The sequence below is a fragment of the Aotus nancymaae genome, unplaced genomic scaffold (genome assembly GCF_030222135.1).
Source record: "Aotus nancymaae isolate 86718 unplaced genomic scaffold, 86718_ANA_hifiasm-v0.15.2.pri h1tg000003l, whole genome shotgun sequence".
In the NCBI taxonomy this organism is placed as follows: Eukaryota; Metazoa; Chordata; class Mammalia; order Primates; family Aotidae; genus Aotus; species Aotus nancymaae.
Genome location: NW_026988414.1, coordinates 77745806 through 77773359, shown reverse-complemented (window position 1 = coordinate 77773359; position 27554 = coordinate 77745806). Strand labels below are relative to the sequence as shown.

Genomic DNA, 27554 nt, shown 5'->3' with positions numbered 1-27554 from the left:
CCTAGAAGAAACGTGTTTCTGATTCTCTGTATTCACCTCTGAACAGGTGATAATTATTAACAAACAGGTGTTCTGTGTGTTCTCACAGAACCAAGATAAACTGTGGAGGCAGCTGGTGCCTGCTTACCACTAATCAAGGACAAACCAGAAAGCATTCTCCACGAGGGAGCCCCGGGGGCAGGTCACATATCCCAGCTGAAAGTGTTGTTTTCACCAGTGTATGGCATCCATGTACTGTTTTGCTACTTTAGAATGCCCCAAGCAGTTTTCCACTTGTGGCGGTGGTGGTGGCAGTGGCAGGGGCCAGAGGGGCTGGGGCCTCGGGGGTGGGGGAGTGGGTGGCTAGGTTTTCCTTGCCACTGTTCTTCTTAGCAAACAATATAATTCTATCATACACTCAGCATTTCTCAGCACCTGTATGTGGCCAGGCCAGGAGGCCTGGGAGGTTTAGTCTAAACTTTGGGGGCTGGGCACGGCCACATCTTGGGCCTGCTGTGTGGGCTGAGGCTCCCTGGGCAGGTTCAGCTCCAAGACATAGCGCATCTGGGTGAGGAGGGCCAGGAAGTTCTCGGGGTAGGCCCTCTGCATGGCCTGCTTGAACTCCCGGTCGAATTGCAGCTCATGCAGTGTTTTCATGGCCTATCAGGGGCAGGCATGGAGTGAGACTCCCAGACCCTGGATCTCAGGACCGGGGTTTTGACCCACAAAAGCCACATCTGAGCATGCTTGTCCCTCCCTGCTCCAAACTCTTCAAGACCAAGTCCAAGTGTCCAGATGCTGTCCCTCCCAGTGGGGCCTGGCTTCTGTGCCTCTGCAGCCTCGGCCTGGCCCTCTCCTGTACCCTCTGCAGCCACTGCTCAGGTCTCACTGCTGCTGGATGGCCTGGTAGTCCCCAGCCACCCCCAGCTGTCCGCCTGGATGCTGTCCACCCCACACACCTGCAGACCTCCATCTTGACACAGGGACTCCCCTCAACTGCACACTGGATGCTGCCATCTTCCCTCTGCTCTTTGCTCCTGTCTGAGGGTGACCTGCTGGCATCTAGGCCCTCCACTCTGTTGCCTTGAAGGCAAGGTCCCATGCTGTGTGGTCCCATGGTACCCTCAACTCTGAGGCTGGCACACAGCAGAACTTGATGCCTGGGAGTTGGGGAACCCACAGTTCTGGCAGGCAGAGTTAGCTGATGGCAGCCATAGCTCCCAGCCCCCAAGGCCTACTGTGCCTGCAGGGCACTCAGTCCAGAATGTTCTCAGGGTGGGAGCCGGCACTGAGCAGTAATGACCAGGGGAGGGCAGGAATTGGCAGCACAGTGGGGTGCAGGGAAGGCTGCCCAGTACACCTGGGTGGGTCTCACCCGGGCTGCTGTGTAGTTCTCTGGCAGGGGGCAGTATCAGCCCAGGACTGGGGGGTGTTGGGGATGGCCAGCTGACAGAGCCTGGGACTCAGGGGGTGCTCTCCCATCAGCCACCACTGTTAAACCACAGCCCTACTGCAGACAGCAGCTTCTCTGGGCGGCTCTGGGTGGCAGGGAAATGCTGTGAGCTCTGGGCCACTGCTAGGGGGCACTTGGGGCAGGGACTCAGCATGGAGAGCTCTACACAGGAAAAGCTGTGGCCTCATCAGGCTCCAGGCAAGGGGCACACGTGTGGCCATGCCCGGAGGGGAGCTTCTGGCTCCTGGGAGTGTGAGGCAGTGCTGGGCTTATGAGGAAAGCTGGAGACTTCCTACGGAGGGAGGCGGATGATGGCAGCTGCAGAAGGCAGCCTCTAAGAATCTTCCATAATCTATGACTCCCCAGAACCCAAGCATGGGGAGGGCTATCAAGTCTCTCCACACCCTCCCCTTCTGCCTGAAGCTCCTCTCCAAGGCTCCCCACAGCAAGTGAGTCGCCTTGACAGCCTGGGGCACTGACGCGACTGTCCTGATTCACAGACAGGAACCCACAGCCCTTGGCCAGGAGGTGGGAGCTGGGCTTGTGTGGTCAGCCCTGGGCAGCTTTCCTCCAGGCTGGGGCTGGAGTGGGTGCAGCAGCCTGGATGTGGGGTGCCCCCCACAGCCTGGCACACAGCGAGTGCCCTAGTTGTGGCCAGCAATCTGACAGGGCGGTGGCAGAGACTCATGGCCAGTGAGCACAGAGAGTTCCTCTCCTTGGGGTGGGGGCTGCTGTCGCTGGCACAAGTGGGCAGGGGTCACTCCTGAAGGCAGCCCAGCAGTGTGGCCAACACCAGGTGGCTCATGGGCAGCTTGGCCCCCAGGACCCTCCACAGCCAGAAGGTGTGGCTGTGGGCAGAGAGGGCACATGAGGGCAGTGCTGCCACCTGGGCCTGGCCGGGCTCAGCCACACCAGTAGGCCACCGTTGCCAGGGCCTGCATGCCTGGAACAGCAAACCTAGGCTGGGTCCTGAGCTGGACCCTAGTGGGGTGGGCACAGTGCAGATAAGAGCATTGCAGGTCAGTGAGGGAGGGCCCGAGGCAGGGGCTGGACATGCGCCCCTGGTCCCCACTTGTGGTCTCATATCCACACGGGCCTCCTCCTGGGTCTCCCCACTTTCAGGGTCTCCCCGCCAGCTCCTCACCCATGCTGGAGGTTTCCTAATGTATCCCCATCTCCCAACTGCTTGTCACCTTCCTTGGTTCCCAGGTCCTGCAGACCAGAGCCCCAGCCAGCACTCAAAGCCGTGGCCTCCAAGCCTTTTGGTCTCTGACCTCCAACCCCTGTTGGCCCTTCCCTTCCTCTACTTCCTGTCCTATTGGGCTCCCACCTGTTCAGTCCTGGTGTTTAGAGCACTCCTCATCTCAGGCTAACTCCCTTCAGCCCTTAGGGCTCACCACAAAGTCACTTCCCTCTGGAAGCCTTCTGTGACTATGCCCTCCTAGTTCCGGGTTTTCGGGGTCCCAGCTCCTCAGGCCCAACCTGCTTCAGGTTACAGGTCATCACTAGCATGAGCACAGTGCTTTACAGTTTGTACAGTGCCCATTTTGCAGACTGGAGAGAGGAGACCTGCCCTGATCAAGGCCCTGACTTGTAGCTGGGAAGCCAGGCCTGTCCAGCTGGTGGCCCTTCCATGGATCCATGGGGCATGACCTGGTGAAGCCTGGAGGGAAGGAAGGAATAGCTGGGTTGCCCTGAGAGGCTGGTGACCTCAATGACCCTGTTTACTGCCCTAAATGATCTTTGGATCTGAGTGTTGAGTGGAAGGGGTTTGAGGCGAAGGGGAGCCCCTGGCATGAGGAGCTGGGGCTAGGAGGACCACAGGATGGTGGCCCTGTGTGCCCCCACCCCTGCTTTAAGACACTCAAGGGCAGCTGCCCTTGAAACCTGGGGAAGCCACTCCAGGCCCATCTGGCCCTTGGCTGAGTGGTAACAGCAGCTCGGAGGACTCCAGGAGTTCCTACCCAGCTGGAAAGAGTCAGGCCTTTGGCATCAGAAGGGTCTGGGCTCAGACCCCCACTCTGCCCAATGCTGGCTGTGTGACTCTGGGGGAGTCACTTAGCCCCTCTGAGCCTTGGATTCCTTACTGCAGAGTAGTGGGCAGTGCCAGCCTTATGAGGCTTAAACAGGAGGATTGTCCCCTGAGTCAGTGTGTGTGTGCCCAGAGGGCAGGTGTTTCTATTCTGCCCTGCGGGCTTGTCCTCCAGTCAGCAGGTGTGAGCCCAGTGCCATCACATGCAGACAGTGTCCCAGGGGACCAATCAGTGGTGGAACTGGCAGGAATCTCAACCTCCTGTGCATGACAGCCTTGTGTGGACACAGCAGGAATCATGGAGTGCCGGATGCTCAGTGCTGCTCCAGAGAAAAAAGCAGCGCAGGGGGCAGGGGGCGAGTCTGGGTGCCTTCAGTTTCAGACAGGGCAATCAGGGACATGTCCCCTGAGAAGGGGACACTTGAGCAAAGCCCTGAGGATATTGGGAGGGAGTCAGGCAGCAATGTGGGAAGAGGGGACAGAAGCTTCCAGACAGACAGCCAGGGGGCAGAAAGAAAGACCAGTGTCACTGAGGTGCAGTGGGAAGGGGAGTGGAGAGGAGACGAGGAAGGCATTGAGGTCATTGGGGCCACAGCACGAACTTGATGGCTGCTGTGGAGGCTTTGCCATTGGGTTTGAGTGAGATGGGACCACTGGAGGATTTTACAGAGACGTGGCATGACCTCCATGTGTTCTTCGAGGACAGGGGGATGACTGGAAGTGGGCAAGCCACTGGAGGTGAGAGCCGATGGTGTCCTGGACTAGGGTGATGGCAGCAGGGGCAGAACACAGGCAGAGTTGGAGCTGGTAGGGTTTCCTAGGGGGTGGGATGTGGGTGTAGAGAAGAGTCCATATGGCACCAGGAATTCCAGCCTGAGCCACTGGGAGAACGGAGTCACCAGGTGGGACATGGGGAAACCTGCAGGAGGGGTGGGTTGGGGGAGGCCAGGGGTGGGGCCTGGCTGGGTCAGTGGGAGACACCTGTGTGACACCCAAGCACTGCTGTCAGGGTGTCGGGGAGGGGCCTGGGCCAGAGGGGTCAGTGTTTAGGGGATATATGAAGCCATGGGATGGATGTGGCTGCTGTGGAGGTGAGTGTAGCTAAGGAGGAGGATCAACGGTCAGCCCTGTGGCCAGGGCTACAAAATCAGAGAGATGAACTGGTAGAGGAGGCTGAGTGGGAGCAGTCAGGGAGGGAGGAGGAGAGCTGAGGAGGGCATTGTTCCCAGGAGGCGAGAGTCACTGGCTGAGTCAAATTCTGCTGACGGGCCACATAAGGTAGGGACAGAGAATGGACCACTGGACTTAGTGACATGAGGTTACTGCTGACTTTGACGACAACCGTTCTATTGGAGCAGCAGTGGACAAAGTCTGGTTCATGTGGGTTTAAGAAGGAATAGGAGCTACAACTCACAACCCAAAAACAACCCAATTCAAAAGCGGAGAAGGAGCTTGAATAGACACTTCTCCAAAAACAATATACAAATGGCCAATAAGCACATGAAGAGATGCTCAATGCCATTCATCCTCACAGAAATGCAAATCAAAACCACAATATGTCACTTCACACCTACTAGGGTGGCTACAGCCCCAAGATGAAAAACACCAAGTGCTGGTGACTATGTGGAGAGACAGAAACCCTGGAACCTTGCTGGTGAAAGTAGAAAGTGGTGTAGTTGCTAAAGAAAACGGTATGGCCATTCCTCAAAAAGTTAAACAGAGTACTACCACATGGCCCAGAAACTTCACTGCTAAGGGCAAACCCAAAGTAACTGAGAGAAGGGACTCAAACATGCTTGTATGCCAGTGTCGACAGCGTCATTATTCGTGGCGACCCAAATGTGGAGGAAACGCAAATGTCCATGTCGTCTACCCATGCAGTAGATTACTATTCAGCAATGAAAAGAAATCAAGTGCCAACACATGCCACATACAGCATGGACGGACCTTGAAAACATTAGGCAGAGGGAAACAATCCAGACCTGAAAGGACAAATATATCATTCCACTTACATGAAATATCTAGAATAGCCACACATAAGGCAGAAAATAGATTAGAGGCTACTAGGGGCTTTGGGGAGGGGGAGATGGGGAATTATTATTTAATAGTTACAGAGTTTATTTTTGGAGTGATAAAAATGTTTTAGAATTAGACAGTGATGATAGCTGTACAACAATTGCAAATATAATTAATGCCTGAATCATACACTTAAAAGTGAATAAAATGGCATAGTTGATATAATACATATTTAATACATTTAAAAAATAACATGCCAAACCCATTGAATTGTACACTTTAAATGGCCAAATTGTATATTATGTGAGTTATATCTCAATAGCTCTGTTTTTTAAAAAAAATGAATGAGAAGACTTCCTCTTCCAGTAGTAGGGCACTAAGCTACTTGAATCAACTCCTCCATTGAAAACAACTCCAAAGGTTGGAGAAAAATATAAATAATTAATCTGGGCATGGTAGACTAACACCTGTAATCCCAGCACTTTGGAAGGATGAGGTGGGCAGATCACTTGAGGTCAGGAGTTTGAGACCAGTCTGGCCAATGTGGTGAAACCCCATGTCTACCAAAAATACAAAAATCAAGTGTGTAGCATGTGCCTATAAATCCAGCTACTTGGGAGGCTGAGGCATGAAAATTGCTTCAATCTGGGAGGCAGAGATTGCAGTGAGTCAAGGTTGTGCCACAGCACTCTAGCCTGGGTGATGAAGTGACACCCTGTCTCAAAAAAATAAATAAATAAATAAAATATAAACAAGGGTCCTGAGAGTATTAAAGAAATGACAAGACTGTAATCAACATGTGGGGAATATGATGACCCTCAGGTGTTGGGAGCAGGAAAGCTGATGCTTTGGGGGCATCTGACAATTCTAGACAATTAGATCCTTGGTTTTGACAGATTTGTGGGATAAAAGGACAGATACTGAAGCTGAGAGACGGCACAACATGGTTAATCTCATAGGAGACCCTCTGCCACTTCCAGGCTGGTGCTTAAGTGGGTGTGAAAAAACCCAAGCAAATTTCAGCCAGGTTTGAATTGTGTGGGGGGCATCTAGAGACTCTCAAGCACTGGATTTGTCTTAAGGTAATCATGGGCTGCAGTATCCTTAGGTGATTGGCAGAGAAAAAGACAAATTGTCTTACTTGGAGGAAAATATCTTAATTGTGGGTCTCAAATTATTCCTACATTTTTCTTTCAAAAACAACATCTAGTATGTAGTCAAAGATAATCCAACACAAGAGGAAGATAGACTCCATCGGTGACATACAGCGAGAATAACAAAGTAGACCTGAAAACTTAGAATTATCAGGCATGAACTATAAAACAAATATTATGAATAAAGAAATAAAAGACAAGCTTAAAAATGTCTCCAGGGACTAGGAACCTATAAGTGATAGAGCTGGTGAGACAAAGAACCAAAATGACTTTTTAGAAATAAAAAAAAACAAATCTGAAATTTACAAAAGTGCAGTGGAAAACTTTAACATCAGAATAACATGGTTAAAGGAGAATTAGTGAACTAGAAGATAACTCAAAATAAATTATACAGAATTCAGCAATGAGGGACACAAATATGAGGAAGCAGAAGGGAAGTAAGAAATTGTGCTGCATATCTTCTGCTTGCCCCTGCAGATCTAATCTCTGCTGTTCCCCAACCTGCCTCATGCCCCAGGAAGCTGACCTGTGTAGACTGCATCAAGAGACTCTCTTGAACTTTGGCTTCCAGTTGACTTGGCTAATGGTAAGCACTAGCAGGAGGTCAGAAGGTGGGATTGGAGGAAGTGAGGGCATTTATACTCCAGTCTTTCCCTGTGAGTGGCCCCAGGATTGCTGTGTCCATCTGTCCTGTGCTCTAGCCATACAGACATCCTTGATTCTGAGAGCACACCCATTCCCTGCCCCTTTAGGTCTAGAAGGTGGCAATGACTCAGCATTGTTGCTATTCTTGGGGCACTGTCCCTTCCCCGTCAGTCACATTAAACTCTACCCTTGTCCAGTAGTTCTTTTGTTACATTTTCCACCTTGGCCAATTTGAGTGTATTATCTCTTCCTGACAGCACTCTGAGTGATCTAGTGAAATAGAGGATATGATGAGATATTGACATGTGCCCTAGAAAGAAAGTGAGAGAGGATGCAGAAGAAGCACTGTGTGGCACGATAATGGCTGGGATTCTTCCAGAACCAGAATATTCTGGAACAGGAATTCAAGACAGGATTAAAAAAAAATCCACTCCTAGACACACTGTGATGACTTGTCAGACAAATAAAAACAAACAACAAACTCCCCAAACCAGAAAAAAACTGAATACTGTAAAACCAGTCACAGGATAAAGCACATAGCACCATAAAAAAAGCAGCAGTCCCACCCACAGAGGACTTGTCAACAGCAGCAATGGAAGCCAGTTGACAATGGAATTTCAGCTTGGTATACAGAAAGAAAATAACTGCCAACATAGAATTCTATACTCAGTGAAGTGTCGATCAAGATTGAAGAGGAAATAAAGACATTTTCACATAAAACCTGAAAGCATTTGCTAACAGCAGACCCAAACTAAAGGAGGTTCTAAAGGATTTGCTTTACGTTGGAGGAAAATGGCCTCAAGGAAGGGGTGTGAGGCTTAAAAAGAAATGAGGATCAAAGAAAATAGTGAAAATATGGGGAACTCTAAATAAATATTGACTTGTGAGATTTAAAAATATACAGAATTAAACAAGGAGGGCATTAAAATTGGGAGTGTATTAAGTCAGTTGAAGATTTTAAAGGTTCTTTTTTTTTGGTCCGGAAAGTAAAGATGGTAAATTCAATCTCAGATATATAAACAGTTATAGTAAATGTAAACTGAGTAAGTGCTTCAGTGAAAGACAAAGATCATCAGGCCTTAAAACCCAACTAAATGCTGTTTACAAAAGACACGTCTAAAACAAAATAATGTAGAAATATCAAAAGTAAAAGTCTGGAAAGAGGCATACGATGCAATATCAATAAAAGAAAACTGGTGTTGTTATATTACTAGAGACAATATTAGACAATATAAACTCTAAAAATCTGTAGTAATATTAGGCAAATGGAAATCTCCAACAAGTATATGCAACATAATGCCCTTCATATGAGTATAAAAATTATAACCTACATGAAATTATAATTTATATGAAATTATAAAAACAATAAAATACTTTTAGGAATATGTTTAGGTGCAATAAAACTAAATAAAAAGAAAGCAATAGAATGATGAACCTTAGATAGGGTGAGCCAGGGGAAAGGAAATCAGCAATGGTGGACAACACGACAGAGAAACGTGGAGGATATTTGAATAGGCATATCACCAAAGAGGCCAAAAAGAGATGAAAAGATGTCCAGCTTCTTTATTTAAACATGAAAGTGAAAGTGAACACCGCATCACTGATTTATAGCACCACCAGATTGGCTAAAAATTTGATTACTGGCTAAAAAGTGAATGTTAAGTGTTAGCAAACTGCAGAGCAACAGGGACTTTTAAGGAAATACTGCTGAGTGTGTGAATCAGTACAAGCTCTTTGGAAACATTTTCCATTATGTATTAGAGTTGGATATATGTGTAGCTTTATGATGCAGGCATTTCCATCCTAGATGCATACACGTTGGAAACTGAGCACTTATGTACATCCAGGCACACGTATAAGCAAGTTCACCACAGCACTGCTAACCATAGTACCAAATAGGTAATGACCCAAATGTCCACCTATAGTAAAAAGAATAACTGGCATTCATAAAATGGAACATGACATAGCAACAAAAATGAATGAACTACAACATGTTAAAATGAATCTTAGATACATAATATTGGAGGAAAATTTAAAAAGGCCAGACAGGCTGGGCATGGTGGCTCATGCCTGTAATCTTGGTGCTTTGGGAGGCCAAGGTGGAAGGATTGCTTGAGGCCAGGAGTTTGAGATCAGCCTGTGCAACATAATGAGACCCCATCTCGACAAAAAAATAAATAAATTAGCCAGGTGTGGCAGTGCATACCTGTAGTCCTAGCCAGTCAGAGGCTAAGGTGGGAGGATCACTTGAGCCCAGGAGTTTGAGGTTACAGTGAGCTACGATTGCACCACTACACTCCAGCCTGGGCAGCTAAGCAAGACCTTGTCTTAACAAACCAACAAATGAACAAACAAACAAAACCCAAAAACCCAAGCCAGATGACAGAAGAATACTGGAAGAGTACATATTATATGATTCTGTTTATACTTTTAGGACACACCTCATCCTTATTTCATGTACCTCTAAGAAAGAAAAATTGGCCAAGATGGGAGTCTTATAGGAGACCCCAACATTGAGCTGGGATCCAAAGGTCTGCATGTGCAGTGTAAGTGTGATCCAAATAAACAGAACTCTGCCTGGCAGAAGAAAAATCGAGCCAACCTTCATGCTTCAATCAGCACAGTGGATAAAAGTGGGAAGGGGTACAGATATCCTGAGAATTTGAACCCAAACCTGTTTGGATGTCTGAATTCACACCACCAATGTGGCCCAATAAAATCTCAAGCAGAGACTTTTAAATTTAAAGTGTTCTCAAACTAACAGTGTCCCCAGGTGACTGGCAGGAACTACATAAATCCAGGTGTAAGGGACCATCAATGTAACATGCACTCTGATTTCATAAATGTTACAATGTAAATAAAATACTTCTTAGAATTGAAGAAATAAGATAAAAATTCCAATATGATAAAATAGAACTGTACACTTCTAAGTAGCTGAAGACGATGCCCATTGCCTAGGTCTCTGCCTCCCAAAATTTCTTTGACATATAACAAAAAACAAGAAGCGAAATAAAACTTCACAAAAACTATGACTATAGCACAATTCCAGAGAATTCCCAAACTTCAAAATTACTCTAAGCAGAAACAGAAGAGTGTCAACCTTAGCACGAAATCTCTACCACTCCCACCCTATCTCATTCTCCCAGAAGGCTTTGATAAAGGCAGGCTGAGAGAACCTGTGGGGGAGGAGAGAAGGGAGGAGCTAGCAACAGGGCTTAAGATTGATCTAAAGTATCTTCTGGAAGACTACGTCCACCCTAAGTCTTAAAAAAGTAAAAAAAGTTCAAGTAGGTCAGAGCCCCAACCACACAGTAGTGACTTAAAAGTATGCCTGATTTGAAGGTCAGTCTTCAAAATGCACAGATTTTGGGAGAGAAAAGAGCAAAAAAGAAAGGAAAGTATCCTTTGGAGATTAGGTAGTGACAGGGAAAGAGGTAAAAGGGAAAAATGCAATAGAAATGGAACAAGAAAAATTGGAGCATCCATAATCCTTTTGCTTAACACTCATCTATTAAATTATCTGGACTTTGCTGTATTGACAGAATAGGGTGCCATTGAACTTAAAATCCTATAAAACACTCAAAGAATCCAAACGTGAACAGAAACAAAATGAGCAGATCCATAGAGTTATTGTAAAAAATGAGAAAACAGAAATCAGCACACACAAAATAAGAAACTCTCCCTGGAAAAAATCATGATGCTGGAAAAAACCCTAAGATAACATTAATTTTGTGTGTCATTAAATATGCTCAAATAAACATTTAAAGATATGAAAACTACCTTGAATTATGAATTCAAAAAAGGACAAAAAATATCCAGTAGGAGCTGAAAAGAGAGTTGACCTCAGGAAAGAAATGGATGAAATGAAAAGATTATTTCAGAAATGAAGAAAAATTACAAAGTATCCAAGAGAGACAAGACTCAAATGATAATTTAATAAGGGGCATTTAGGAAAACAAGAGAGCAATCAAGAGAATGAAAGTGAATTTAATAAAGAGCAAAAGGGGTCAGAGAGAAAGTAGTGGAAATGGAAGACAGGAGGAATAGCAATTGTATTATTGGAGTCCCTGAGGAAGAAAAACAGCAAGGGAACATGACTAATACTTAACACGGTAACCAAGAAAACTTTCTAGAAACAACAACATCGAAAAGATCTCAATCTACATAATCAAGAGATGTACCAGGTGCCTGGGAACATTAATCCAGAATGATCAACTCTGAGACATTTCCTAAGTAAATGATTAGATTTCAAAGATTAAAAAAAATCTTGAAGTCTCTGGGCAATAAGATCAAATAACGTACAAATGCAAAAAAAAAAACAAAAACAAAAACAAAGAAAAACCCTGTTGTCATTCACTTTTAGAAAACAATGCAAGGCAACAGTGAAACAGCATTTTAAAAAGACTTAGAAAATATCAACAAAGAATTTTATATCCAACCAATTCTTCAAATAAACACCTTTCAACATAAAAGAACTTAAAGAATTCTGAATCTTTTGGAGGATGAGCTTCTTCAGACTAAGGGCTGACTGGAAAACTTCAGCCTAGGAACTGACGGTGTGTGTGTGTAAACACACAGTATGAAAATGAGGGTGGACCACCGGAGTGTGAATGTTAAATGTTTTGACAGAGTACAAATATGTAACTGAAAAATGGGAGAAGAAAGGAGACAGAAAGAGGCAAATAGAATAATCTCACTGACTGTTGTGCAGAAAACAGGTGGGAATTAGAGTATTGTGGTAGGAGCAGGGGCATGGACACAGGAACAAATTGAGGACTAACTCTCCTAGGGACAACGCAGAGCACCTTTCCATGAGGCACACCCACTGGCGTGCCAGGCCGGTTTACCATTACCATGGCAACACCACACCATTACCACCCCTTTCCATAGCAATGACCTGAGGACCCAGAAGTTATAACACTTTTTCTAAAAGTTTCTGCATCACCTGCCCCATAATTTGCACATAACTGCAGAAGTGCCTCTGAGCTGCTCCTCTGGATTCACTGCCTCTGGGTGTCCCTGCTCTACAAGGAATAGCCCCTCTGCTGCTGCTGTGCATGGCCACTTTGATCAAAATTGCTATCTACCACCATGGGCTTGTTCTTGAGTGTTTTCCTGGGCAAAACTAAGAACCTGAGGTCAGGAGTTCAAGACCAGCCTGGCCAACATGGCAAAACCCTGTCTCTTCTAAAAACACAAAAATCAGCTGGTTGTGGTTGTGCACACCTGTAGTCTCAGCTACTTCAGAGGCTGAGGCAGGAGAATTGCTTCAACTCAGGAGGCAAAGGTTGCAGTTAGCTGAGATTGCACCACTGCACTCCAGCCTGGGTGGGTGACAGAGTGAGACTCCATCTCAAAAAAAAAAAGATAAACCTGATATTAAAGGGCTGAATAATAAAAATGGGGATTAAGGGCATTAAAATAGGTTAGGAGCACAAAGATGAAAACTAGGACAAAAATACATTTCCTAGATTAAAACAAAATTGACGTTAAAGAGCAAAGAATGCACATCTTGTAGAAAAAGAAACATAGCCTATGTTATGAAATACACACAACTACAAAATGTTGTGACAGACCAAACATATCAATTGTGTCAATATCAAGAGGCTTTACTCACCTATTACAATGGATTTTCAATTTGGATCACAAATCAGGACAAACTTTGTGTCATATGTAAGACGGAGACCTAAAACAAAGGGATTCCCAAAGGATAAAATAAAGAAGTAAACAAATGCATACTGGGCAAATGGAAACAATAAAAAGCAGGGTTAATGCTTCTGAACACATAAAGTATAATTCAAGTCCCCGAAGCATTAAGCATGACAAAACAGGGTATCTCAATGCAAAAGTCATGGTTCATAAAGATAGAATACTCATGAATATGTGTGTGTATGAATACGTGTGTGTTGAATAACATGGCCACCAACTTCATGAAGTAAAACTCCAGGGGTTGAAATTATACATAGAGACACACCATCATTTCTTTACTGAGACTTTAACATGCACTCAGTCCAAGACAGATCAAGAGGACAGAAATTAAGTATGTAGAAAACCTTGACAACACAATCAAGCTCCACCTTATGCACATGGAGACACACCTCTTTCAGTGCTTCACTTTAGTGTACTTTGCGGATATTGCAGTTTTTACAAGTTGAGGGTTTGTGACAATCCAGCATTGAGCAAGTCTGTTGGTGCCATTTTTCCAGTCACATGTGCTCACTTCATGTCTCTGTGTGATATTTTGCTAATTCTCACAATATATTAAACATCATTACTATTAATCTGCTATGGTGATCTGCGATCAGTGATCTTTGCTGTTACTATTGTAATTAAGGTACCATGAGCCGTGCCCATATAAGATGCTAAATGGAATCCATAGATGCTGTGTGTTCTGACTGCTCCTTGGGCCTCCCTATTTTCCAAGGCACAACAACATTGAAATTAAGTCAGTTAATAATGTAACATGGCCTCAAAGTAAGTGTTCAAGTGAGAGGAAGCATCCCATTTCTCTCACTTTAAATCAAATATAGAAATGATGAAGCTCAGCAAAGAAAGCATGTTGAAAACCAAGACAGGCCAAAGGCAAGGACTCTTGTGCCAGTTAGCCAGGCTGTGAGTGCACAGGAACAATTATTAAGGGAAATGAAAAGTACTACTCCAGTGAACACACAAATTTGAAGAAAGTGAAACAGCCTTATTGCTGATGTGGATAAAAAGTTTTCGTGGTTCGAAGAGAAGATCAAACCAACTACAACATTCTGTTAAGCCAAACCTGATCCAGAGAAGCCCTAACTCTTCAGTCCTATGAAAGCTGAGAGAGGTGAGGAAGCTGCAAAAGAAAAGTCTGAAGCTAGCAGAAGCTGGTACATGAGGTTGAAGGAAAAAAGCCAACTCCATAGCAAAAAAAGTGCAAAATGAAGCAGTAAGTGCTGGAGAAGCTGCAGCAAGTTCTCCAGAAGATCTAGCTAAGATCAGTGTTGAAGGCAGCTACACAACACATTTTCAATGAAGAAACCACCTTCTATTGGAAGATGCCATCTAGGACTTCCATAGCTAGAGAGGTGAAGTGAAAGTCTGGCTTCAAAGTTTCAGAGGACAAGTGGACTCTCTCATGTTAGGGGCTAATGCAGCTGGCAACTTTAAGTTGAAGCCCGTGCTCATTTCCCATTCTGAAAATCCTAGGGCCCTTAAGAATGAGGTCAAATCCACTCTGCCTGTGCTCTGGACATGGAACGACAAAGCCTGGATGACAGCTTTGGTTTACTGAATATTTTAAGCCCACTGATGAGACCTACTGCTCAGAACTAAAGATTCCTTTCAAAATATGACTGTGTATCGACAATGCACCTGTCACCCAAGAGCTCTGATGGAGATGTACAAGGTGATTGATGTTGCTTCCCTGCCTGTGAACACAACCACCATTCTGAAGCCTACAGATCAAGCAGTCATTTTGACTTCAGGTCTTATTATTTAAGAAATACACTTTGAAAGAGGGTAGCTGCCATAGATAGTGATTCCTCTGATGGATCTAGGCACAAAGTACATTGAAAACCTTCTGGAAAGGATTCACCATGCTAGATGCCATTAATGATATTCGTGATTCATGGGGAGGAAGACAAAATAGCAGCATGAACAGGAGTGTGGAAGAAGTTGATTCCAACCCTCACAAATGACTTTCAGGGGCTCAAGACTTCAGTGGAGGAAGTAACTGAAGATGTGGTAGAAATAGCAGAACTAGAATTGGAAGTGGAGCTGGAAACTGTGATGGAATTGCTGCACTTTCACGATCAAACTTGAACAGATGAGGAGCTGTTTCTTACGGATGAGCAAAGAAAGTGTTTTCTCAGATGGAATCTACTCCTGGTGAAGATGCTGGTGAAATGACAGCAAAAGATTTTGAATATTCCGTAAATTTATTTGATAAAGCAGTGGCAGGGGTTGAGAGAATTGACTACAAATTTGAAAGAAGTTCTACTGTGGGTAAAATGCTCTCAAGTAGCATCACATGCTGCAGAGAAATCGTTTGGGAAGGGAAGAGTCCATCGATGCTACAAACTCCATTGTTGTCTTACTTTTAAGAACTTGCCAGATGCCTGAACCTTCAACAACCACCACCCTGATCAGTCAGCCATCCTCACCACCCACCAGGAAGAGGAATACAACTTGCTGAAGGTGCAGATGGTCATTATCATATCTTAGAATGAAAGAGAATGAAAGCATTTTTAAATTAAGGTAGGTACATTGTTCTTTTAAAAGACATAATGCTTTTGCCCACTGAACAGACCACGGTGTGGTATAAACAGAACTCTATGTGCACTGGGACACAAAGGCACATGTGATTCACTCTATTGTGGTGCTCTGGAACTGAACCCGTAATGTCCCAAGACAGGCCGGTATCTCAAACTCTGCACCCTAACAGCAGAAAATACACCTCCATCTTGAGTGCCAGTGGGACATTCACAAAAAGCCTTTAAAAGATTAGTAATTTCCATAAGCTAAAATCATGACAGACCACACTCCCTGACCACAGTGCAGTGGAACTAGAAGTGACCCACAGAACCACAGGTGTGCTTCCACATGGGAATTAGAGACCTCCCTGGGAACAACTCTTGGGTTCTGGGAGCTTGTGACAGCCCTGTTCTGGTGGCTTCGAAGTGTTCAGTGAAATGGGAGCAAGGTCAGCAGCTGGGGCCAGGGACCTGTGTGTGTGTAGGAGTCACTGTCTTCCTGCCAGGTGTGCCCAGGCTGGAAGGAGGGAGACAGTGAGGACAGGTGAGAGGGAGCAAGAGGGGCACAGGGCAGTGCACAGTGGGTCTGGGGGTCAAGGCTCACTGGGTCTGGGGGTGAGCTGTAAATATGGGAGTGCCTGAAGCTGGTGACGGTCACACCAAGGGATGGCCGGGGGAGTGGGTGGCTGTGGGGGATGGAGGACAAGGTTCTTGGGAGAGAGGAGATCCGGGCCTGGAGAAGTCAAAGTGAGGGGCAGACAGGGAAATCCCCAGGAGTCAGGTGGGGTACGTGAGCGTGGGAGTGTCCCTGACCGCAGTGAGGGGCCATCCAGGGCAAGCGCGTGGTATGTGGGTAGCAGGGGGTGTGGACTGAGGACTTGGGGTCCGCAGCTGGGATTTTGCAAAGGAAGGGCCATGAGTAGATGAGGACACTAGCCCATCTCCAGGCCCAGGGCTCTGAGGGCTGTGAGAGAAAAGCCAGCCCCACCTGAGAGGGCTGTGCTGGCCTCTGGGTCTCTGGAAGGGCAGGAAGAAGAGAGTGTCTGTGGATGAGGAGAGACAGAGGGCTTTGCTGCTGGGCAGTGGGGCTTTGGTGTGGGCTGCGGTGTTGCCAGGAGCACCCAGGGTCCTGTGGCCTCTCCCTCAGGTGACAGGGTGGCTGGGCTGGGGCAGGTGTTTTATGTGGAGCCAGTACAGGAGATGGTGGGCAGTGCCTCCCCTGTGCCCACCCAGGAGGTGTGTGATGATGAACAGATGTGGGTTCCCTCCACATACCCAGCCCGATGAGGCTCCGTGTGGGCCATGCTAGGGGCAGACAGGAGGGAATAGGTCACCACCCTGCCTGGGGGAGGCCGGGAGGTGGGCAGTGAGGGAAGAGGGGCAGGTACCTGTCCAGGAGGATGGAGATGTCAAGGAAGGTGGCCACCAGCTTGGGAGTGTGGCTCCGGGCCAGCAGGTTAATGGCCTGCAGGGCTTTTTCCTTGGCTTGGGGAATGCAGAGGGAACACAGGTGGAGGCAGATGGCCTGGCCCATGCTGGCAACCTGTGCAGAGAGGGAAAGGTCTGGCAGGGAGGCATGGCCCTGCCCTGGGTGCCTGGAGGCAGAGGGAGGTCTCACCCTGATGAGCACAGAGCCCCTTCAGATACGGCCCTGTCCTGAGCTATGTGAGTGGGGGCACAGCCCTGCCCTGGATGCTTGGTCTAAAGAGAAGTCCCAGTCTGGGGGCACAGGCCCCACCATGTTCTGCATTGCATTTGAGGTCTTTGTATGCTGCCTATGCTGCCCAGGCAGGCACTGGAAGGTCCAGGCCCCCCACCTCCCATCTCATTCCTAAACATGCCACTTTGCACATGTGGTGCCTTGTGCCTGGGGCACCCTGCCTTCTCCTTGGGGTCTTACCTGCTCACTCCTAATGCCCAGTGCCAGTCTTCCTGCCTGAGCTCACCCACATGCAGGACTTGGCACTGGGCATCCTCCCTCTGGGGTGCATCCCTCACCCTGTGTGGCCCCTTCCCCACCAATAAATCCTCATATGTTGTCTGGGCAACATCTGCCTGTGTGTCCCTGACTTTCCCGAGACCTCAGCTCCCCAAGGGGCTGGTTCGTGCTGTTCCCATCCTTTCCCACCATTCCCATATTAGGGCACACAGCAGCTGCTCAGACCCTGAAGTCACCACCCAGGACCCAGGGGACTTGCTTGGGCCATTCATTCATTCATTCATCAGACTAGTTGCTGCCCAGGATGGGATCTGTGTCTCCCCTATCAGGCCCAAGAACCTGAGCCCTGGATGCTGACCTCTGGGCCCACCCTCCGACCCCTGGCCCTTCCTGGCCTGGCTCCAATGCCCTCACAGTCTTCAGCTTGGCCCCGTGCTGCTAGATGACTGCAAGCAGAATCTCGGAGGCTGCCTGCACACAGAAGGGGCTGGTGGAGCCCAGTCCATCTATGGCTGTCCAGACGAGGTCATTCAGCTCCTCCAGCATGAGCTGCTGCATGATCTTCTGTACAGCAGGGGTAGAGAGAGGCCATCACCTTGGTCCACCTGTGCCAGGGCACCTGCCTCCCCACTTCCACTTTTACTCCTTCTCCTTTGTCCCAGGTTCTCCCAACTCTCTGAGCATATCCGGCCTCCTAAGCCTCTTTCCTCCGGGTTCCAAGCACCTGCTGGTGGTTTGCAGTCTAGACTTGCGAATTTCCGCATCTGTCAGAGCCAACCACGGCCTGGGCTCTTTTCCACACTCAGACCCCGTGCCTGTTGCAGGACCATGTGGCTGGGCCAGTCTCACCCCACCTCCTTGCTGTGCTCTGCCCATAGGACTTCCTCATCCACCAGCCTCAGCCCCGTGGAGTCCTCCCCTGCAGCCAGGGACCAGTCCTCCTTGTGAGCATTTATCAAACAGAAAGTGAACTTCCAGGCTGTGAAGGAGCTTCAAAGTCACCTGCGCCAAGCCCCAGGCCCAGAAGGGTGTGTGGGCTGCCCTCAGCCTTGGAGCAGGTGGGGCTGGGGGTGGCCGGGACCCAGCTCCTGTTCCCATGGCAGCGCTGTCCCAGGACCCTGCCACCCTGTGTCCATCTCCTCCCAAGAGTGGCTCTAAAGGTCCAGGAACAGTGGGTCTCACCTCCACAAGCAGCTGTGAGCTCAGAGGTAAGGAAGGGGCTCTCGAGAAATGCACCATGGTAGGTGTGACCTCCCACCTCATAACCTTAGACTATAGCCTTCTGGAGGGGGGACCGGGGCTCAGTCACTGCTGCACAGGTAGAACTTTCTGGAAAGACTTCGGGCAGTGCTACTAGCCACACACAGCTATTTACATTTCAATGTAAGTAAAATTAAAAATTCAGTTCCACAGCACTACTAGCCACAGTTCAAGTGCTCGCTGGCTCCCTGTGGCCAGTGGCCACCTTGGGTAGCACAGAGATAGAACACGCCCATTCTCACAGAGGGATCTCTGCACAGTGGGGATGCACAGCATTCAACAAAAGGAAGTTAGAAGCTGGTGAAGGAGTGATAGGAAGGCACTCTGATAGAAAATCAGGGCGTTTGCAAGGACATCAGGATAGTAATGCTTCTTTGCATGTCAGAATATGTGTTGGAGTGCTTGCAAGTCTGTTAGGTTGTTGCCAAGTATATTAGAACATAAAAATAAGTGTTAATAGTGGATGTTAGAATTATTTTTTTGAGATGGAGTTTTGCTCTTGTTGCCCAGGCTGGAGTGCAATGGCATGATCTCAGCTCACAACAACATCTGCCTCCTGGTTTCAAGGGATTCTTTTGCCTCAGCCTCCCAAGTAGCTGGGATTATAGGCATGAGCCACCACACCCAGCTAATTTTGTGTTTTTAGTAGAGACGGGGTTTCTACAAGTTAGTCAGGTTGGTCTCAAACTCCCAACCTCAGGTGATCCACCTGCCTCGGCCTCCCAAAGTGCTGGGATTACAGGTGTGAGCCACCATGCCCAGCGGATGTTAGAATATTTATTAGAATCTTTTAATTATAAAATGTTGATACAGTGTTTATGAGAATGTTAGAGTATTAGCGTGATGGTTAGAATGTTAAAATAATTTTAGTGGAAGATTTATGGTAAGAACTTTTTAAAGAATATTATGTTATTATACATCTGGCTAGAATATTTGTTAGATGATTAAAATCATTTCCTAGAATGTTAACCTTTTGGTTAAAGTGAGCATTTAGAATGTTTGTGAAGAAATTCAACTTGGAATAGTGGTTAGATTCTCAGAATGCTATAATCTCAGGATTGGTAAATATATTGGAGGCATCTTAGTTCAATCAATGGCAGGAATAACTGTGAGATGGAGGTGGCAGTGATGGTAGAAGCGGTGGTGGTGGTGATGATGGTGGTGCAGGTCATAGACATGCAGATGGTGATGTGGTTGTAGTCATGTTGATGCGGTAGTGGTGGTGATGGTGGTCGTAATGTTGGTGGTGGCAGTGATAGTGATTATAATGGTGGTGATGATGGTGGTGATGATTATGGGGATGGTGATGGTGATGGTGGCGATGGTGGTGTTGGCGAGGATGGTAATGGTGATGATGGTTATGGTGATTGTGCTGGTGGTGGTGACAGTGATCATGGTGGTGATGATTGTGATGGTGGAGATGGTGGTGGTGGTGGTGATGATGGTGGTGATGGTGGTGGTAGTGGTGGTAGTGATGATGGTGGTGATAATGGTGGTGGTGGTGACAGTGACAATAATCATGATGGTGGTGATGATGGTGGTGATGGTAGTAATGGTGGTGTTGGAGATGGTGGTGGTGATGGTGATGATGCTGCTGGTAGTGGTGGTGATGGTGATGGTGGTGGTAGTGATGATGGTGATGGAGATGCTGGTGGTGGTGGTAGTGATGCTTATGGTGATGGTGGTGGTAGTGACGATGGTGGTGGTGGTGATGGTGATGGTGGTGATGGTGCTGCTTGTGGTGGTGGTGGTAGTGGTGGTGATGATGGTGATGGTGGTGGTAGTGATGATGGTGATGGTGATGCTGGTGGTGGTGGTGGTGGTGGTAGTGTGGTGATGATGGTAATAGTGGTAGTGATGATGCTGGTGATGGTGATGGTAGTGGTGGTGATGATGGTGATGGTGGTAGTGATGATGGTGATGGTGATGCTGCTGCTGGTGGAGGTGGTAATGGTGGTGATGATGGTGATAATGATGCTGGTGATGATGCTGGTGGTAGTGGTGGTAGTGATGGTGGTGATAATGTTGGTGTTGATGATGACAGTGGGGGTGGTGATAAAGGTGTCATGTATCCAAAACCACATGAGGAGTCAGGGACAAACTTGGGACCAGAACTGAGACCCAAAGTGTCTGTTCTCCAGATGAAACCTTCTCAGCCCTGTGGTTCTATGACGGTTTTATGATTAGCAGACCCTCCTGTCCTCTCCCTTCTCCTTCTCCTGTCTGTCTGGGGAGAGCCAGAGCTGGATGCCCACGGTCTGTGTGTAGGCACCACATGGGGTGAAGCAGCCATCCCTTCCCAGGTCCTGGACATGGTGGTCCTAGTCTTGCAGCCTGCCTGGGGGCCTGGGCGGTCAGGGGCCCTTCACTGCTGACCCCACCAAGCTGGCTGCCCATGAAACTCTTCCTTGCCAGCCCTGCCTCTGCCTCCAGGGCAGGTTCTTTAGGGTCAACTGCAGCCAAATCAGGCATTCTCCCTTCTGGACACAGACAGTAAGTTGGCCCTAGGGCTTTAGGTTTTCCATACAGAACTTCTAACTGACCTCAGCACAACAGTGGTTTGCAACAGATGCCGAGAGCACAGGTTCTGGAGTAGCTAGGGCTGGGTCAGATTCCACTGGAGCACTGACCAGCCATGTGCCACCATTTCTTCACCATTTGCTTCAATGTGGTTCATAAAATTTGAGGAAAGGATGTAATGTCTGTGAAGCCCCTGGTATAGGTAATAAGTAGGCATCTAATGTGTGCTGGCCCCTTGAACCCTCCTGGCTCCACCTCAACAACGTGGGAGAGAAAGAACGCGTTTACCCACCACTCCCCCATATGTGGTGTGCTCTGGTCATGCCCCTGCCCTGCCCTCCACTCTAAGGCTTTGACCTTGATGACTTGGGAGCTGCCGAACTGGAAGAAGTGGTTCTTCACCATCTCCTGGGGGCCCAGGAAAGTGGCTTTCTGGGCTCCACTGCTCCAGAGTGGGGCTTCATCTGAATGGGCCTGGAAGAGCTCCTTGGGGGCCTGCAATTCTGCCTGCAAGCCTTCTCCTGCTGGCCAGGGACAGGGTGGGGTACGGGCAGGGCAAAGGTGGGCTTAGAGTCTAGTTTGGGACAGGGCAGGGTTAGGGTAGGGTCATTTGTAATCAGGGTCAGGCCTGTACCCAGTTTAGGGGCTGAGGTCAGAGTGTTGGGGGTTAGGGTGAGGCCATTACAGGGTTATGGTTCAGATCAGAGTTGAGTTTTGGAGCAAATCTGGGGCAAGGTTGAGGTCGGGGTTGTGGGTATGGGTCTGCCAGAGGTCCCAGTTGGGACAGAAGTTGGTATGCCACAGAGCTCACCTTTGTGGTGCATCAAGTGCTGGTAGAGATGGCTTGCCCCTTCCAGGCTGTAGCACTGGGTGACCCTGTCTGGGTGCTGGCACAGCATCCCCAGTATGCCCACCAGTTGCCCAAACCATTTGAGGTTCTCCTTTGGCTGTGTTGAGAGTAAGGGAATCACTGATGGCAGAGTCTCCCTGCAGAGCTCTGCCATGCACTCACCCAGCACAGCCTACATCAGAGGTGACCCCTCCAATGGTGTGGCAGGGTCAGGCCTGGGAACTGGGCAAGACATTCAGTAATCAAGAGAAATAATATTTTAATGCAATATTTAGAAAAATCAGAATAAATGCAAAAAACTCCATTGCATTTATTGATGAACAAAGTCTCAAAACTGTCAGTGAAGTCAGGATCCAACCCTGCCCTTGCCTGTCACCTCTCCTGTCCTACCCTCATCCTGGTCCTGGTTTAATAAGACTTTATTTACAAAAGCAGGTGGTCAGCCCATGGGCCATAGCTTGGCAAACTGATCTTTAAAAACATCACATGAAAATGTGAATGCTCTTGATTACAGAGTTTGTGTTGCCATGGTAAATATCGTGTGCAAGGTGAGTACCTTTCTTGCCTTACTCTGGTCCAGTCCTGTGATGTCTAAATGGATTTTGAGTAAATTGAAGCCACTTTAATTGTCCTTCTCCTCCTAGGAGTGCAGGGTCTTTCCCTTGTCAGAGCAGCCCCTCTCCCTCCAGCACTTCTGCCTCCTGCCCTGATTAGGCCAGGCAGCCTCCAGGCATTAGGGCAAAGAACTAAATTCCCCATCCCCCCAGCCTGCCTGGGGAGTTAATGCAGTTTGGGTGGATACTCGCCAAGCGCACTCTCTGACCACGTGTTGATGTAACCCAGGGGCAGTAGCGACAGGTGGGGGCTGCACTGGTGGCGGGGGTGGCCACTCCATGCAGCAAGGAACCCTACTCTTGTGCAGGGCCGCACAGTTACCAGCCTTCTCACAGCCTCCACCTCACCCGAGCCCCACCATATCCCTCTAGGGAGGGGCCATTTCCACCCACTTTACAGGTGAGAAGCTGGGGCTTGTGGACGAGAAACACCTGTACAAGGCCTCAGGTGCATGGACAGGTGGCTAGCTCCAGGGTCAGGGGTCAGGGATCAGAGATCAGCATGACCTGCCTTCAGATCCCAGCTGTGAGGCCTTGGGCAGGTCCTGCCCCTCCCCACCTGTTCCCTCACTTGCCTTTTGGCCCAGCCTGGCCTTTTGGTCTGGCCTTGCCTTTTGGCCTGGTCTTTTTTCCTGGCCTTTTATTCTGGCCTTGCCTCTTGGCCTGGCCTTTTGGCTTGGCCTTGCCTTTTGCCCCGCTGGAGGTGCTTCCCAAACAGGCTGCCTTGACCGTGCTGACATGCAGCCTCCAGGAACCCAGCCCTGAGGTCCACGTGTCGAGTCTGCAGGGCCTGGGGAACATCCTCTTCCACTCGGATAAGGTAAGGGCAGTCGGGCACCGTGGCTGGCACACCCCTGACCCCACAGAACAACCGGTGCACCGTGTGTAGGCAAGGGCCACTGTGTTGGAATCCCAGCTCTGTCACTTCAGGTGGTATGGCTTGCGACACTTGACTCCACCTCTCTGGGCCTGTTTCCTCATCTGTAGAACAGGGTAGGCTGTGGGAGGGGTGAAGCATCTATTCCCCAGGGACTGAGTCTCCTTACACCCACAGAGAGGGGGACCTTGTTGCAGACCTCCAGGTGGCCACTGTGAAGCCAGCCAGGTAGCATCCCAAGGCTCAGCCATGGAGGAGAACGCCCTCTGAGAACCTCATGAATGGGTCCTCCCGACCCCCTGCTGACGTCTCCAGTCCCAACCTGTTCTACCTCACCACCATCATCATGAACAGCTGTGGGAGGGAAGGCCTGTGATGCCACCTTCGGGAGATCTGGTCTTACCCAGCTACAGCCCCCAACTTACTGACATTGCCCTTGCTGTGGGGGCCGAGGGCACCATGCAGTGGTGAAGGGTCCAGGCCCTGGACCTAGCCCCACCCCAGCACCTTCTAGCTGTCAGGCTTTGTCAGTTCTCCAGGCCTCAGCGACCACATCTGTAAAATGGAAGCAGTAATAGTGCCTGCCTCCTATGTTGGACAGGTCAGCCCTAGAGGCACTGGCTGTGGCAGCAGCAACCTTCCTGCCTGGCATCCTATGCAAGTCCTGCCTGGCTGACTGCACAATGAAAATGCCAAGTTAGAGGCAGAGATTTTCTCACCTGATCAGGAAGTGTGGAGCCTTAGCCTCCCCTCATCCACCCCAGGGGCTGTGTTAAGACCCCAGAGGGGAGGGACATGCCCAGCCCCCATTTCTGTTGCTGTTGGAGGAGGCAGTTATGAACATAAACATTTTCAGGGCTTGTGGCAGAAAGTGTGATCATGGAAAGGCAGCAGAAGGGACAGTTTCCAAACAGATCCCAAAGTCATTTGCCCAGCTGACTAGTTCACGCTAATTCTGTTTCACTCACAGGTCTCTACATGGTTCAGAAGAGACCTCCATTAGGGTCACAGCTGGCAAAGCCTGTTGCATTGTGCATGATGCATAGTAGGTGCATAATGGAAGATGGAGACTAGATAGCACTTCCTCATTAATCTGTTCATCCCTCCATCCTTCATCCATCCATCCATCCATGCACCCACCCACCCATTTAACCAGTCCACTCATCTCTCCATCCATGCATCCATCCATATATCCATCCATCCACCCATTCATCCAATCCACTCATCTCTCCATCCATCGATTTACCCAACCACCCACCCATTCATCCAGTCCATTCATCTCTCCATCCATGCATCCATCCATCAACCCACCCTGCCATCCATCCAACCATCCACTCACCCATTCATCCAGCTATTCACCTACCCAGCCATTCACTCTCCATCCATGTCTCCACCCATCCAACCACACATTCAGCTATTCACCTACCTATCCATCCACTCACCCCATTCATCCCTCCATCCATCCAACCATCCACCCACCCATTCATCTCTCCAGGCATGCCTCCATCCATCTATCCATTCATTCATTCCTCTATTCATCTGTCCATTGATCCACCCTATCCACCCACATGGATCCATCCCTCCACCCACCCACTTGGTCCTTGGGTCCTTCATCTATGACTCATTCTTGCATTATTTATTTTGCTCATTCTTTATGTATGCATTCATTCAATCAGTTATTCATGTTTGCTCCCCCATTCATTTATTCACTCATTCAGTGTTTGGTTGTCTCTGTACCATATGTTCTCCCAGGCAGGGAGATCAGTAGGAAGTTTCCATGTGCCTCCTCTGAACCATGCACTGAATACAAGGAAGAGAGAAAGGCAAAGAAGGGCCCTGCTAGATCAGGAGGACCAGGTCCAGAGAGGAGGGATGGTTCCCTGCGTGGCATCAAGTAGGGTGTGGGCAAGCAGACACAGAAGGCCAAGAGAGACAGGCCCTGAGAGCACTGCCAGCCAGGGAGGCCTGCCAGCATGGGGATGGGCAGGCAGGACCAGGTGTGGCTGGCGCTGGCCACCCCACTCCACTCTGAGCAGAAATAAGCCATGCTATGCATTTCCATTTTCTTTTCTAGCCATTTCCATTAAAATTCTGTTCTTTTGTCCTGTTCTGACACAGCCAGAACCCTGGTCTTCACACACTGGCTGCAAACATAGATTCTCAGAAACTGTCTGTTGAATGACTCACTTGCTGAACATAAATATTTTCAAAGCAAACAGCTTAGAGAGCTAACATTGTTGCTTTAAACTTGTTTAAAGGTTGTACCAATCACCCTGGTTTGTACACAAAGCATTGATGAGGGTCCCAATGGCAAGAAACATCCATTGGTGGACACACTGCTGACCATTCATCCCAATAACTCATGAACTCACTGCAAACATGCAAAAAAAAAAAAAAATACAAGTCAAATATGTTGACTTATGGCTGTAATTCCAGCATTTTGGGAGGCCAAGGCAGGTGGATTGCTCTAGCCCAGTTTGAGACCAGCCTGGGCAACACAGTGAGACCTCATCTCTACCAAAAAAAAAAATTAGCCAGGCGTGGTGGCACACAGCTTTAGTCCCAGCTACTCAGGAGGCTATGGTGGGAGGATCGCTTGAGCCTGGATTGTCAAGCCTGCAGTGAGCTATGATCATACCACTGTACACAAGCCTGGGCGACGGAGTGAGACACTGTCTCAAAAAAGAAAAGAGGCCATCCTGTCCAGGCCATGCAGCTCCTAGTGGGCAAAGCCCGGGTGGGAGCACAGCTCTCCATGGTGGGTAGGGCCAGGCTGGGATCCACAGCTCTGAGTCACCCTCCAGTGCGGATGGGGTGAAGGGCGCAAGTGGGAGGGTGAGGCGAGGTGCAGGGCCAGCAGGTCCTGGTGCCCTCCACCCACCAGCCCCCACCACCCACAGGGAAGCCTGCTGCGGGGACAGCTGCGGCCTTTCCTCAACGGCTTCTTCCAGAGCAGTGAGCAGGTGGTCGTGTGCATCATGGACACTGCGTCAGACACACTGCACCACCTGGGCATGCAGGGCATGGGGTTCCTTCTTTGATGATGTGAGCACTGGGACAGAGCAGGGTTACCTCCTCTCATGCCCTCCAGGACCCTCCTCCCAACCCAGCTCACTTTCTTTGCCAAAGGGGGACCCTGAACTGCAGCAGGGAGGCCTGGGCCCAGGGAAGCAGCCCACTAGTGGCCCTCGGTGGAGGTGGGCCCCTGGCACATACCCCTTCTCCACGGGACTGAACTAGCTCTCACATCCAGTGCCCAACTCCACTGGACTCCAGCCCCACAGCAGGTGGCCCGGATGTAACTGACACACCGGCATGGTTTGCATGGCTGTTTTTCCTTCACTGGAAAATTGGGGGATAGGCACCCTTCAAATGCATTCATGATGCTGGCTGCCATTATGCACTTCTGGGTAGAAGGGAGATATGATTTTTATGTTCTCAGAGACACAGCCCTGTGTGAAGGGGAGGCCCAGCCCTGCCCCAGGAGCCGAGAGCCTGGGTGAAGGAATCCTGCAGAAAGAACTGAGTTGTACCCCTACAACGAGGTGTGGGGTCCCACTTGGACCAAAGCCAGGGCCCCTAGGCAGGCCTGGCCATGCCTCTGACCCTCTGCCTTGCAGGAGCGGGATGGGATTCAGGCGGCAGCCATGGCACTGTTCGGCACTGGTGGTGGCAACGGTAGGGAGGGAGCTGAGTGGTCTGTGGACCCAGGTGCACCAGAGCATGGCACCCCTGCTCCTGCACCTGAAGGATTGATGCCCAGCTGTTGCCACAGTCAGTGCCCACCCCAGGCAAAGCAGGTGGTAGGCCTTTGTCTTGGCCAGGGCTGGGGCTTGCTGTCGATGTGGCAGGACCCAGCCTTTTCTGCTCACTGCTGTGTCCCCAGGGCCTGGCACGGGGTGGGAGGTCCGGCAGCTTAAGGAGCTTTTTGGAATATGGACTGCACCCTGCCTGGGGTGCCAACACACGCCCTGTGCACAGCCCACA

General features: G+C 49.0%; 1 pseudogene; it reads right to left on the bottom strand.

Annotated features, from left to right (window-relative positions):
- Positions 1-447: 447 nt before the first annotated feature.
- LOC105710503 (maestro heat-like repeat family member 5) lies at positions 448-23802 on the bottom strand (annotated as a pseudogene).
- Between the last annotated feature and the right edge of the window lie 3752 nt (positions 23803-27554).